Below are 12,627 nucleotides of genomic sequence, written 5' to 3' on the forward strand. Positions count from 1 at the left end.
TTCACCTTGGGAATCTCACTGCCTAATCATCCCTTGAGGAGCAGGTGTGCTCTGACAATTGGTATATTCAATTCTAAATCATTTAATTCTTTTAGGCTTTAAATTTTCATAGCATTTGCTATAACCTAATTAACCAAAGGTCATTAGGAATAAATATGTGGCCTAAAAAATCAGATTTATTGATTGGTGCAGTGATGGGGAAACTTCCAGAGGACTTTCTTTAAATTCTTTGTGATTTTTTGAATTTCTGGTGGGGCTATTAATTATGCAATCTTGCTTTCCCCATGAAAGTGTTGAGCACCTCACTCTAGCCAACCATTTAGTGTTATTTGCAGAAATTCAAATAGACCCTGGACTAATGAGTGAGGCTTTCTTTCCTCTGCAACCCCTGGATATGATAATCATGACAACCTGAAGATTGAGTGGTCAATCTTACTGTCTCATAGAAAAAAAGTTCTTCCAAAACAGAAATCATTAGGAGAGTAACAGCCAAGTCAAGGAAAGATAGTCAGTCATGCTTAAGGGGAAGCTAATCTCTTGATAGATTTCTCATTTCTTTGTAGTTACAAGAAATAATCTATTCTTTCCTTTGATTTTCCTTAAACCAGTTTAAACTGGGATTTTCAAGAAACTGAAAATAATATTTTAATGAGGAAGATGCATTGCAGCTATACTTTTGAGAATAAATAAGAGCCCAGAATGAGATAAAGTAATTTCATGGTGAAATAGTAGTCTTATGTAGTGGAACTATAGATTTTCTATAACATGGACAGTTGTATGGAAATGTTGTATAACAGAATTATACATTTACTACACTATGGACAATTGTGTGGAGGTAAGGCTGTGAATAAGAGTTTTGGGAAAATAATGAAGGTACAGAGAGTTTATACTTTATTATATAAGCAGTGGGCACTATAACGTTTTAGAAATAGATCACATCTTCTAGAAGACATTGAACATTTAGATATGAATAAATACCTGCCTATATGACTAACTAGGAAATGCCTAAAGAAAGAGGTAAAAGTTAGGATATCTATTAAGAAATATCTTCATTTGTATTGTAAAGACACATCTTTGGGAGGGTTTTAATAATTTGGTGAAGTTTATTAAAACCTTATACTGCTCTTAAGTGTATAATAATGTGTTTTAATTTTCACAAGTATATTTGACTTATTTTTCTTGTCACTATTCAGACACAGGCTTGAGTAACACTTTGAAACTGACCCATGTTACCAACATAAAGGATTCCTTTAATTTTATGCATTATCAGCCTTGGTCTTAGAAGCACATGGAGAATTATACGTCCACATTGTTTTATTTTTTTTCTCTTCACCAGGTACTAACATTTAGTTATTAGCTATGAAGGGTTCATACTCAAAGCTGATATGTCTGGTGGTGACTTTCTTCTTCATATGTGGATATAGTAAACTACTTTCATCATTGTTGATATTGGGTTGTTTCCCTAATGTAAATCTCATTACACACACACACATACACACACACACATTTATATTAGTGCCTGAAAAATTGTGTGGCAACAGATATACAACTGATAGGTCAAATAAAAGAGAGTGGAAATAATTCAGTTGAAAATGAGATAATCTATAAATAAATATATACTGGATTTTTAGTCAAAGCAGAAAATCATTTGTGACAATAGCTGTCCATATTTCTTAAACCCCATTACAAAATTTAGTTATACATAGTCCAACTTTCTTTCTAAAATACAGATTTCGTGGTTTGCTAGAAAGGCATACTAGAATCACCATATAATTGTATTGATGGCTAATATTTATTAAAAGAAGCAAATAGAAAAGTCCAGAAGAGACCAGCTTCTAAGACTCCTCATCCATGGAGTCACATAGGACATGCTTAATTCCTCCACCAACAAATTATGACAATATTCTTGAAGTGTTCTATCAAGAAAGCTCATGGTACTTTTTTGCATGACTAGTCAGGTTTCAAAATTCCAGGCTCCCTAAAAAATAGTAGCTATTCTGCATAAACCATATTTTTTGCATAATTTGGGCCCAGTGATCTACTAATCATTTATGGAATTTTTTTATTTTAGTTTAAGGAACTGGTAACCTGTCTAGTCCCCAGACACCAGTCAAGGACCAAACTTATCAGCTGGACCTTCTCAAAGTATCTTTTTAAGCTTGTTATTTAACAGTTTTCTGTACTACACTCTTGTGCTTTCCTGGTGAACTATATTGCATATGCAGCAAAGTATTAGAGAATTAAAAATAATAATTAATAGCATTAACAGCAAAATGGCACCAAAATGTTAGATCTCAATCCTTGAGTTTTGGCCAAGAAAAAATTTAGTCAAGACTCACATACAAATAAAAGTTTATTTAGAAAGTCAAAGAGGTAGAAGTAAGCCATGGAAGAATGAAACCAGCTGGGCTGCATGTTCTTAGGAAACAAGTTACAGAGGCAAAAGAAGGGCCCTTGGAGCCTAGGAGAAAAGAAACAGAGGTGCCAGCCTCAAGGGAAGAAAGGGGGAGGAGAGGCAGGGAAGAGGTGCAAATATGAGAGAGATAGAAAGTGCAATAGGTCCTTCACCTGAGGATTTTGATCTGGAGGTCTCAGGGGAGGATTGCAATAAAAAAAAGACTTAAATGTAGACTGTGAAACCATAAGCATCTTAGAAGAAAACATAAGCAGTAAGCTCTCCGACATCTCTCAGAGCAATATATTTGCTGATTTATCTCCACGGGGAAGTAAAATAAAAGACAGGATAAACAAATGGGACTATATCAAACTAAAAAGCTTTTGCACAGCTAAAGACAGCAAGAACAGAATAAAAAGACAAACTACACAATGGGAGAACATATTTGACAATACGTCTTACAAGGGGTTAATAACCAAAATTTATAAAGAACTTGTAAATCTCAACACCAGGAAGACAAAAAATCCAATCAAAAAATGGGCAAAAGAGATGAATAGACACTTCTCCAAAGAGGACATACAGATGGCCAATAGGCATATGAAAAAATGCTCAACATCACTAATCGTTAGAGAAATGCAAATTAAAACCACAATGAGATATCACCTCACACCAGTCACAATGGCGCTTATCAACAAAACAACACAGAATAAGTGCTGGCAAGGATGTGGAGAAAAGGGAACCCTCCTGCACTGCTGATGGGAATGCAGACTGGTGCAGCCACTGTGGAAAACAGTATGGAGATTCCTCAAAAAACTGAAAATCGAACTGCCTTTTGACCCAGCTATCCCACTTTTAGGAATATACCCCAAGAACACCATAGAATGGCTCGAAAAGGAGAAATGCACCCCCATGTTTGTGGCAGCACTGTTCACAATAGGGAAGATCTGGAAACAGCCCAAGTGTCCGTCAGAAGACGAGTGGATTAAAAAGCTTTGGTACATGTATACTATGGAATACTACTCAGCCATAAGAAATGATGACATCGGATCATTTACAATAACATGGATGGACCTTGATAACATTATACGGAGTGAAATAAGTAAATCAGAAAAAACTAAGAACTATTTGAATCCATACATAGATGGGACATAAAAATGAGACTCAGAGACATGAACAAGAATGTGATGGCAACAGGGGTGGAGGGGTGGGGGGAGGGGTGATGGCACAAGTAAGGAGAGAGGGGGTGGGGAGGGGAGGGGCACAAAGAAAACCAGACAGAAGACAGTTTGACTTTGGGGGAGGGGTATACAGCACAATCAAATGTCAAAATAATCTGGAGATGTTTTCTCTGAATATATGTACCCTGATTTATCAATTTCACTGCATTAAATTTAATAATAATAAAAAAAAGTCCAAAAAAAATATTCATCAGCTTTCCAGATGTGTTCTTTCAGGCTTCGTGCTAAAGGAGTTGGGGTTATTAGGTATTACATGTTGTCCTGATGTCAGTCATGGCATCCCTTCATCTGCTTTTGCTGATTTTCTGGGCCCAGACCTGAAACACAACTGAGGTCTCAATGCTATCTCTAGTTTGACCAAAACTCTATCTCTGTGGTCAACAGACCCGAGGCTTTGTTCCTAAGATTATTTGATGTTGGTCAGCACTGCACTGTGTTGAGGACTTAATGCTTAAGGGAGTGGTTGTACAAGGGCTTATATGGGAGTCTTATGAGGCTATTCCCTGCCCCCCTAGTTCCTTCTCTAAGGAGGTCTACCACATAACCAGTGACATGCCAGGGGAGAAAAGGTCAGGGGAGGGTCCAAACTGCAAGACCAGTATTATGAAAAGCCATGGAACCCAAACCACAAGACCAGTGTTCTGCTAGAAGAAAGGTCAAGCTGAGGGCAAGTTCCCACCTCACAGTTGTCCATTGTTAGGCACCTGGGGCTTTCTGCCTTGATGACCTTCTGTACCTGGCCTATCAGTTCTATTCTGTTCATGTCTCCCTATATCAATTCATAGTGTAACCACTAAATAAGGTAATAATTACCATCTTCATATTGGATAAATAATAGAGCCCTTACAAACACAGATTTTAAATCTGAATTATTAGTTACTCTGCACTGGTAATGAATTAAAAAATTGGATTTTTACACCATTGGTACTTAACCTTGGCTATGTTTAACAATTATTGACAGAATGTTAGATTCCTAATGCCTGAGCTCCTCTCTAGTTATGAGGTTCAACCATCAGTATTTTTTCAAAGATCCTAGTTAATTATAATGTACAGCCAATGTACATTATAAATGTACATTGTAAAACTATAATGGGATAAGTAAATATTAACAATTGAGTTTCAGGAAACAAAAATGCTAAGGTTTGGATGCTAGGCTGATAAGGACTTGATTAGAAGTAGTCTATATTCAATTGCCTAAAAATCCCCACACTTGAGCTTGCTGTAGGAATTCAAAGATTTCCAAAAATGTCCTAATCACTTATTAACATCATTTTTTAAATTAATTTTAATGGGGTGACACTATTCAATCAGGGTGCATAGGTTCAGAGAAAACATCTCCAGGTTATTTTGACATTTGATTATGTTGCATACCCATCACCCAAAGTCATATAGTCTTCCGTCACCTTCTATCTGGTTTGCTTTGTGCCCCTCCTCTCCCCACCCCCTCCTTTCCCCTCCCCACCCCGGCAACTACCACACCATTGTCCATGTCCCTTAGTCTCATTTTTATGTCCCACCTATGTATGGAATCATATAGTTCTTAGTTTTTTCTGATTTACTTATTTCGCTTAGCATAATGTTATCAAGGTCCATCCATGTTTTTGTAAATTATCCAATGTCATCATTTCTTATGGCTGAGTAGTATTCCATAGTATATATGTACCACTTCTTCTTTAACTAATCATCTATTGAAAGGCTTTTTGGTTGTTTCCATGTCCTGGCCACTGTGAACAATGCTGCAATGAACATGGGGCTGCATGTGTCTTTATACCAGTGCTTTTGAGTTATGGGGGTATATTCCCAGTAGAGGAATTGCTGGGTCATATGGTAATTCTATTTTTAATTTTTTGAGGAACCACAATACTTTCTTCCATAGTGATTGTACTACTTTACATTCCCACCAACAGTGGATGAGAGTTCCTTTTTCTCCACAGCCTCTCCAATACTTGCTATTACCTGTCTTGTTGATAATAGCTAATCTAACAGGTATGAGGTGGTATCTCATTGTAGTTTTAATTTGCATTTCTCTAACAGCTAATGAAGATGAGCATCTTTTTATATATCTGTTGGCTATTTGTATTTCTTCCTGGGAGAAGTGTCTGTTCATGTCCTCTTCCCATTTTCTTATTGGATTGTTTGCTTGTTTGTTGTTAAGTTTTATGAGTTCTTTGTATATTTTGGATATTAGGCCCTTATCTGTGCTGTTGTTTGAAAATATCTTCTCCCATTTAGTTGACTGTCTGGTTGTTTTGTTGTCAGTTTCTTTTGCTGTGCAAAAGCTTCTTAGTCTGACGTAGACCCATTCATTTATCTTTGCCTTCACTTCCCTTGCCTTTGGAGTCAAATTCATAAAGTGCTCTTTGTAACCAAGATTCATGAGTTCAGTACCTATGATTCTTCTATGTAATTTATTGTTTCAGGTCTTATATTTAGGTCTTTGATCCATTTTGAATTAATTTTAGTACAAGGAGACAAACTGTAGTCAAGTTTCATTATTTTGCATGTGGTTTTCCAGTTTTCCAAGCATCATTTGTTAAAGAGGCTTTCTTTTCTCCATTGTGTGTTGTTGGCCCCTTTATCAAAAATTATTTGACCATATACATGGTATAGAGCCACGATAATCAAAACAGAATAGAAAGCCCAAAAATTTATTAACATCTTATTATGTATTTTTATCTTTTCTTTAAAAGTGTTTTTAGAGAAATCAGTGGAGATATTCTCGAAGAAGTGAATTCTTACCACAGAAACTAATTATATTAAGACGAGTGAAAATTTACAATCAATAAACAAATTTGCAATTAGAAAATATAAATTACCTAGTCTCAGAATTCAAGCAATTTCTGTTACCATTATTATTTTTTTGAATCCAACTGTGTTAGTAATGTTTATTGATTGTCTACTTTGTTCAGGCAATAGGTGAGGTATTTGTGATACCAATATTAAAAGGACAACAGTTCTTATCTTTAATGTGCTTTTAGGCTGATAGTTTTTCCAGTTAGGTGATTGTCAACCTGTTAAGCTCACACTCACTGAGACACTACATTCTTCTTCTGTGGAAGTTTCATATGATATTTGTTTGACATTTCCTCTGGAAGCAGGTAATTTCAATTAAAGTCATATCCAATTTTTCTCTTACTTGGATCAGAGTAAATGAAATGCTCATTTTAGTTTATAGGACCTCCATTATCAGCTCTGAAAAATGAAATTCTAAATGCCACATGATGGATTTGATAACATGACCACTAATTCAATTTCACAAATGATTATTCTGATTTTGGTGGTTTTTTAATTAATTAATTAAAAGGTATAAGATTAGGGCTAATATTCATTCTAAATTGCTTCCTAATTAAAGAAGTTTTTTCTTCCTTAGTTTGAAAAAGATTTCTACTTCCTTTAAAGTTTCTTATTTTTTTCTTTTACCTTTTTTTTGTGACAGAGATAGAGAGAGACAGAGAGAGGAACAGATAGGGACAGATAGGAGGGGAAAGAAGTGAGAAGCATCAATTCTTTGTTGAGGCACCTTAGTTGTTCATTGATTGCTTTTTTATCTGTGCCTTGACCAAAGGGCTACAACAAACCGAGTGACCCCTTGCGCAAGCCAGCGACCTTGGGCTCAAGCTGGTGAGCCCTGCTCAAATCAGATGAGTCCACTCTCAAGCTGGCGATCTTGGGGTTTTGAACCTGGATCCTCCGCATCTCAGTCCGACTCTCTATCCACTGTGCACTGCCTGGTCAGGCTCCTTTAACCTTTAATCAGTTGATAATCCCCCAAACCAGCTTAAAAGACACACACACACACACACGCACACAAAATAAATTTATATTTTCTTTCATCAGACTTTAACATGATTAGTCTACTCACTAAAGAAAAAAAGCAACTTTCCAAACCTAAATAGTAAATGTTCACACTTTACTCTCTTAAGTATATAGAAAATAAGCATCTTGACATTTGTCAGGAAATAAAAGTAAACATTATAAATCAATTCTTAAGTATCTATTGCCCTAAAAAGACACTACATCCCACTTTTTCCATTAACATAATTTTCACTGTTTTCTGTTTATTTTTGAATATCAGACATCTAACTGGTTTTGATAACTATTTTATAAATGTTTTCTACATATTCCAATGACTATCTATTGGTTAATTTTTCCTATAGTTACCCTTTGCCTCTTCTTTTTTTAAATTTCTGTGGTCCTTTTATTTACTCTATTAAAACAAATATACACATTTTATAACATACAATATGATAATTACAATATTTCATACACTTAATAATATTTAACATTATACTGATAAGATTATGTGAAGAAAATTTAGAATGCATTTCATGCCAATTTCTAAATTGCATAATTTATAAAGTCAAAGATAATCAGAATATCATAAAACTTATATTTGGGGTCGTTTTCTGCCACATTACATTATATATCTGTGAGATCTAGTATAAGTACCATATAACCTACTGCTTTAGATTTGAGTTCTCATATTAACACAAGTATTTTTTCAATCCCTTGATTTGTCAGAAGGGCAGTATAATGAAGTGAAGAAAAACATCTCAGAGACAAAAAAGAAATCTTGATTTAATACCATGTTTTTCTTTAAAACCTAGAACCAGGATTTAACATAGTTTCTAATTTGTGAATTTGAGATCATTTTGAATCAAAACATCAAAAATGTATCCATATAATTCTTTCCCACTAAAAACATAAGCCATTGTTTTCATATCGTGAGTCCTAAGCAGTATTTCATTTCTTATCTCATTCCAGACCATCTTCTCTGTTCCACTTACCAAAACTCAATGTTTTCATGTTTTCCATTGACCGTGCCTCATTTGCTGAGCTAATGTGTGCAAAAGATACTGCAAAAATTATAAAGTATTCTTTAATGTATCTTTAATGTATTTTGGCTATCACAATGACTATGTTTCTGTTTTGTTGCATGTAAAATCTGAAAGATCTTTTTTTTTCTATTCTTTAAAAACATGTCTCTCACTTCTTCATAACCAATCTCAAACTCAATATTATCAATATAATTATATATGTAGATTTGCTATATATTTATATGTACATATATTTATATAAATAAATAGATGAAGGATTTTTCTTTGCTAACATTGTAAATTAAAGAAATCCTGACAATGAAAGAGAATAAATTATCAGAATCTGAAATGATTTTATTGAAAAGTTAATGCACTTTCAAGAGTCACATAGCAAATCAAATCAATCACAGTAACTATGTGGCTTCATTGATTCCATTTACTACATGTTATCAAATTATTACAATAAATACCCATGCATTACATGAGAAAAATTATTATAATTTATCTTTTAGTGCCACAGAAAATTTGCTTATTTGAAACAGTTTCAGGGTAGGTTTCTTGCAAATGCCAAAACTCCACTACTCTGTTTAAATTTAAACTATTAATCAAGTGAATTAACTCCTATCCTTAAGTATTTATATTATGCATTTAACTTTTTTAACAGAACGGAATATATCACCTTGATATCATATCCTAATGCATTTTGTTTCTTATTTATATAACCACGATTTTTGAGTAGATCTCATAAATGTTGCTTAATTAACTGATTATAAAATCTACTATGATTCTTGTGGAAAGATTATATGTATGTTATAAAAAATGGCTTGTAATTCAGTTGAAAGATACTAACTGATGTTATGAAAGAAAAATTAATAATAAAATATTTTATACCCATTTTTAATTTACTGACTTTTTAATGTCAAAATATATTCAGAATGTTAAGAAATGTATAAATTCTTCATTAAAGATATATACACCAATAATTTAATTTTATATTATATTAAGATTTTTTTGCCCTAAAACATGAAAAAATTCATATTTTGAGTTAATGTTAGAGTTATCATTTGATCTCATTATCCCTTCAGTAAATAAACTTTGCATCTATATAGGATTTGAGATTATATATTCCAATCTGTTTAAAATGGTAAATGTAAAAGTAATATAGTTTTGGAGTTATTTTTTTTCTTTCAAAATGTTCTCTAGTTACCATGTTGTGTCTTTCTTGAAAAATAACCTTTTAGAATTCTATAAAAGTTACTCTAAAATAGTCATTTAGTAGCTTCATTTCCAGTGTATTAAAATATGCTGTTTGAGTCTGACCTGTGTTGGCACAGTGGATAAAGCATCAACCTGGAACACTGAGGTTGCCAGTTTGAAAACCTGAGCTTACCTGGTCAAGGCACATATGGGAGTTGATGCTTCCTGTGTCTCCTCCCCTTCTCTCTATCTCTCTCTTCTCTAAAATGAATAAGTAAAAAAAAAATTAAATATGCTGTTTGATAAGTACATTTGCTGTATATATATTTAAAACAGATAATCTAAATAAAGTGTAATAAATTATTGATAGAAATAAAATTTAAGGTAAAGAGGGTAATATATATGGTAGCAGAAGTAATCAGACTTCGTGGTGAACACACTATGCAATACACAGGTGATATTCATATATTGAAACATAATTTTATTAACCAATGTCATCTCAAAAATTGATAAAATCTTAAAAAGGAATTTTTGATAATCATTTAAAAGAAGAAAACAGAAGAAACTTAAAATTGTACTATATCTAACTTTAAAACAAGAGACTAAGAGACATGGACAAGAGTGTGGTGGTTACCAAGGGTGGGGGGGACATGGGAGGGAGGGAGGGAGAGAGTTAGGGGGAGGGGGAGGGGCACAGAGAACTAGATAGAGGGTGACGGAGGACAATCTGACTTTGGGCGAGGGGTTTGCAAAATAATTTGATGACAAAATAACCTAGACATGTTTTCTTCGAATATATGTACCCTGATTTATTAATGTCATCCCATTACCATTAATAAAAATTTATTAAAAAAAAACCAAACAAACAAAAAAAAAACATACCAAGTAAAAACTGATAGAACTGAAGGTATAACTAGAAAACATCCGCAATTACAGTTGTGGATGGTAACCTTTTTATTTCAGCAATCAATAGAATGAGTTGACAATAAATGGGCAAGAATGAAGAAGACTTGAGGATGTGGTGGCCTGTTCTCTACCTTCCTCTCTTGTGTCTACTATGCCGCCCTGCTCTCGTTAGCTTCTGCCTAATGTCTCTGGGAGACCAAACAACATGCCTTCAATTAAGTTGCAGAGTTCTGATGAAGATATATTTAAAGTTGATGTTGAAATTGCCAAATAACCTCTGAATATCAGGACCATGTTAGAAGCCTGACCAGGCGGTAGTGCAGTGGATAGTGCATCAGCTAGGGACACTGAGGAACCAGGTTCAAAACCCTGAGTTTGCCAGCTTGAGCACAAGCTCATCTGCCTTGAGCATAGTGTCACAGCCTTGAGCGTGGGATTCTAGGCATGACTCCATAGTTGCTGGCTTGAGCAAGGGGTCATTGGCTCAGCTGGAGACCCTCAACCCCCCATCAAGGTACGTATGAGAAAGCAGTTAATGAATACCTAAAGTGCCACAACTATGAGTTAATGCTCCTCATTTTTTTCCCTTTCTGTCTGTCCGTTTGCTCTCTGCCTCTGCTCTTTCTCTGTGCCTCTCATAAATAAATAAATAAATAAATAAATAAATACCATGTTAGAAGATTTGGTAATGGATGATAAAGGTGATGATGACTCAGTTCCTCAACCAGAAGTTAATGCAGCAACATTTATAAACATCATTTAGGGGTACACCCACTACAGGGATGACCCTCCTCCCCCTTACGATGATAACAAAGAAAAGCAGAAAGATGATATCTTTGTAAGGGATCAAGAATTTTTTCAAGTTGACCAAGGATCACTTTTTGAACTTATTCTGACTGCACACTATTTAGACATCAAAGATTTGCTTGATGTTTCATGCAAAACTGTTGCCAATTTGGTCAAAGAGGAAACATCTGAAGATTCATAAGACCTTCAATACCAAAGACAACTTTACTAACAAAGAGGAACCCCAGGTATACAGAGAACCAGCAGTGTGAAAAGAAGTAAAATTTATGCCTGACACTGGAGACTGTTCCAAACTAAGGATTGTTCCTAATACTGGTAGTAGTGTCCTGTTAATATTAGTCAGATAGTAGAAAAATGCAGCAGCAACTCAATTGTATTAGCAAAATAGTGTTTTCATTGTATGTGCAGTTTGGGGACAGATTTCAAACCTATGCTTGAATTTTTTCAAGCATGGTCAAAAGATTCTTTTTGTATTTGTTCTGGATAAAACAAAATTGTGGTATTTGTAGAAAGAAAGAAAAGAAGAAAGAAAGAAAGAAAGAAAGAAAGAAAGAAAGAAAGAAAGAAAGAAAGAAAGAAGAAAGGAAGGAAGGAGAGAGACAGAGAGAGAGAGAGAGAAAGACTATGAACCAATACAGCACACCAATAACAGCAGCAGAACATATATTCAATGCAGATTTCACTTTCTTTAAGAAATGCCAATAAATATTAACAAACTGAAATCATTAAAAATATTCTCTGTGACCACAGTAGAATTAAAGTCAAAATCAATATCAGAAATATATCTAGAAAATTCCTAAAATTTGGGAAATAAGTAATATACTTATAAAAAATAGTATGGGTCAAAGAGAAATTTTCAGTAGAAAATATTAGGAAGATAATGAAAATGGGTACATACTATTTAAAGGACTTTAGAAAAATAATAAATTATTTTATATTAGTAAAGAATGATTAGAAATTAATATGTACTAAAAAATGTTGTAGCATGTGTAACAGCATCTCCAAATATGAAATATTTAGGAGTAATTCTAAGTAAGTGTAAAATAGCTGGTTTAAAAAAATGTCAATGAATCACTAAATATTTATAGATATATACTGTTTATATATCACTATATGCTAGTTATCTTTAAGTTTACTTAGCAATTCTTTGCAATCACAGTCAAAATTTGGCAAAATATTTCTAGAAATACATATTATTTGAAATATGTATGGTCAAACCATACTCCTTCACGGCAACGCCAGGCCCCATGTTGCACAAGTCGTCAAA

General features: G+C 34.0%; 1 pseudogene; it reads left to right on the top strand.

Annotated features, from left to right (window-relative positions):
- The first annotated feature begins 10,758 nt into the window (after window positions 1-10,758).
- LOC136329738 (S-phase kinase-associated protein 1-like) lies at window positions 10,759-11,611 on the top strand (annotated as a pseudogene).
- Window positions 11,612-12,627: the final 1,016 nt, after the last annotated feature.

This window comes from Saccopteryx bilineata, chromosome 3, assembly GCF_036850765.1.
Source record: "Saccopteryx bilineata isolate mSacBil1 chromosome 3, mSacBil1_pri_phased_curated, whole genome shotgun sequence".
Classification (NCBI taxonomy): Eukaryota; Metazoa; Chordata; class Mammalia; order Chiroptera; family Emballonuridae; genus Saccopteryx; species Saccopteryx bilineata.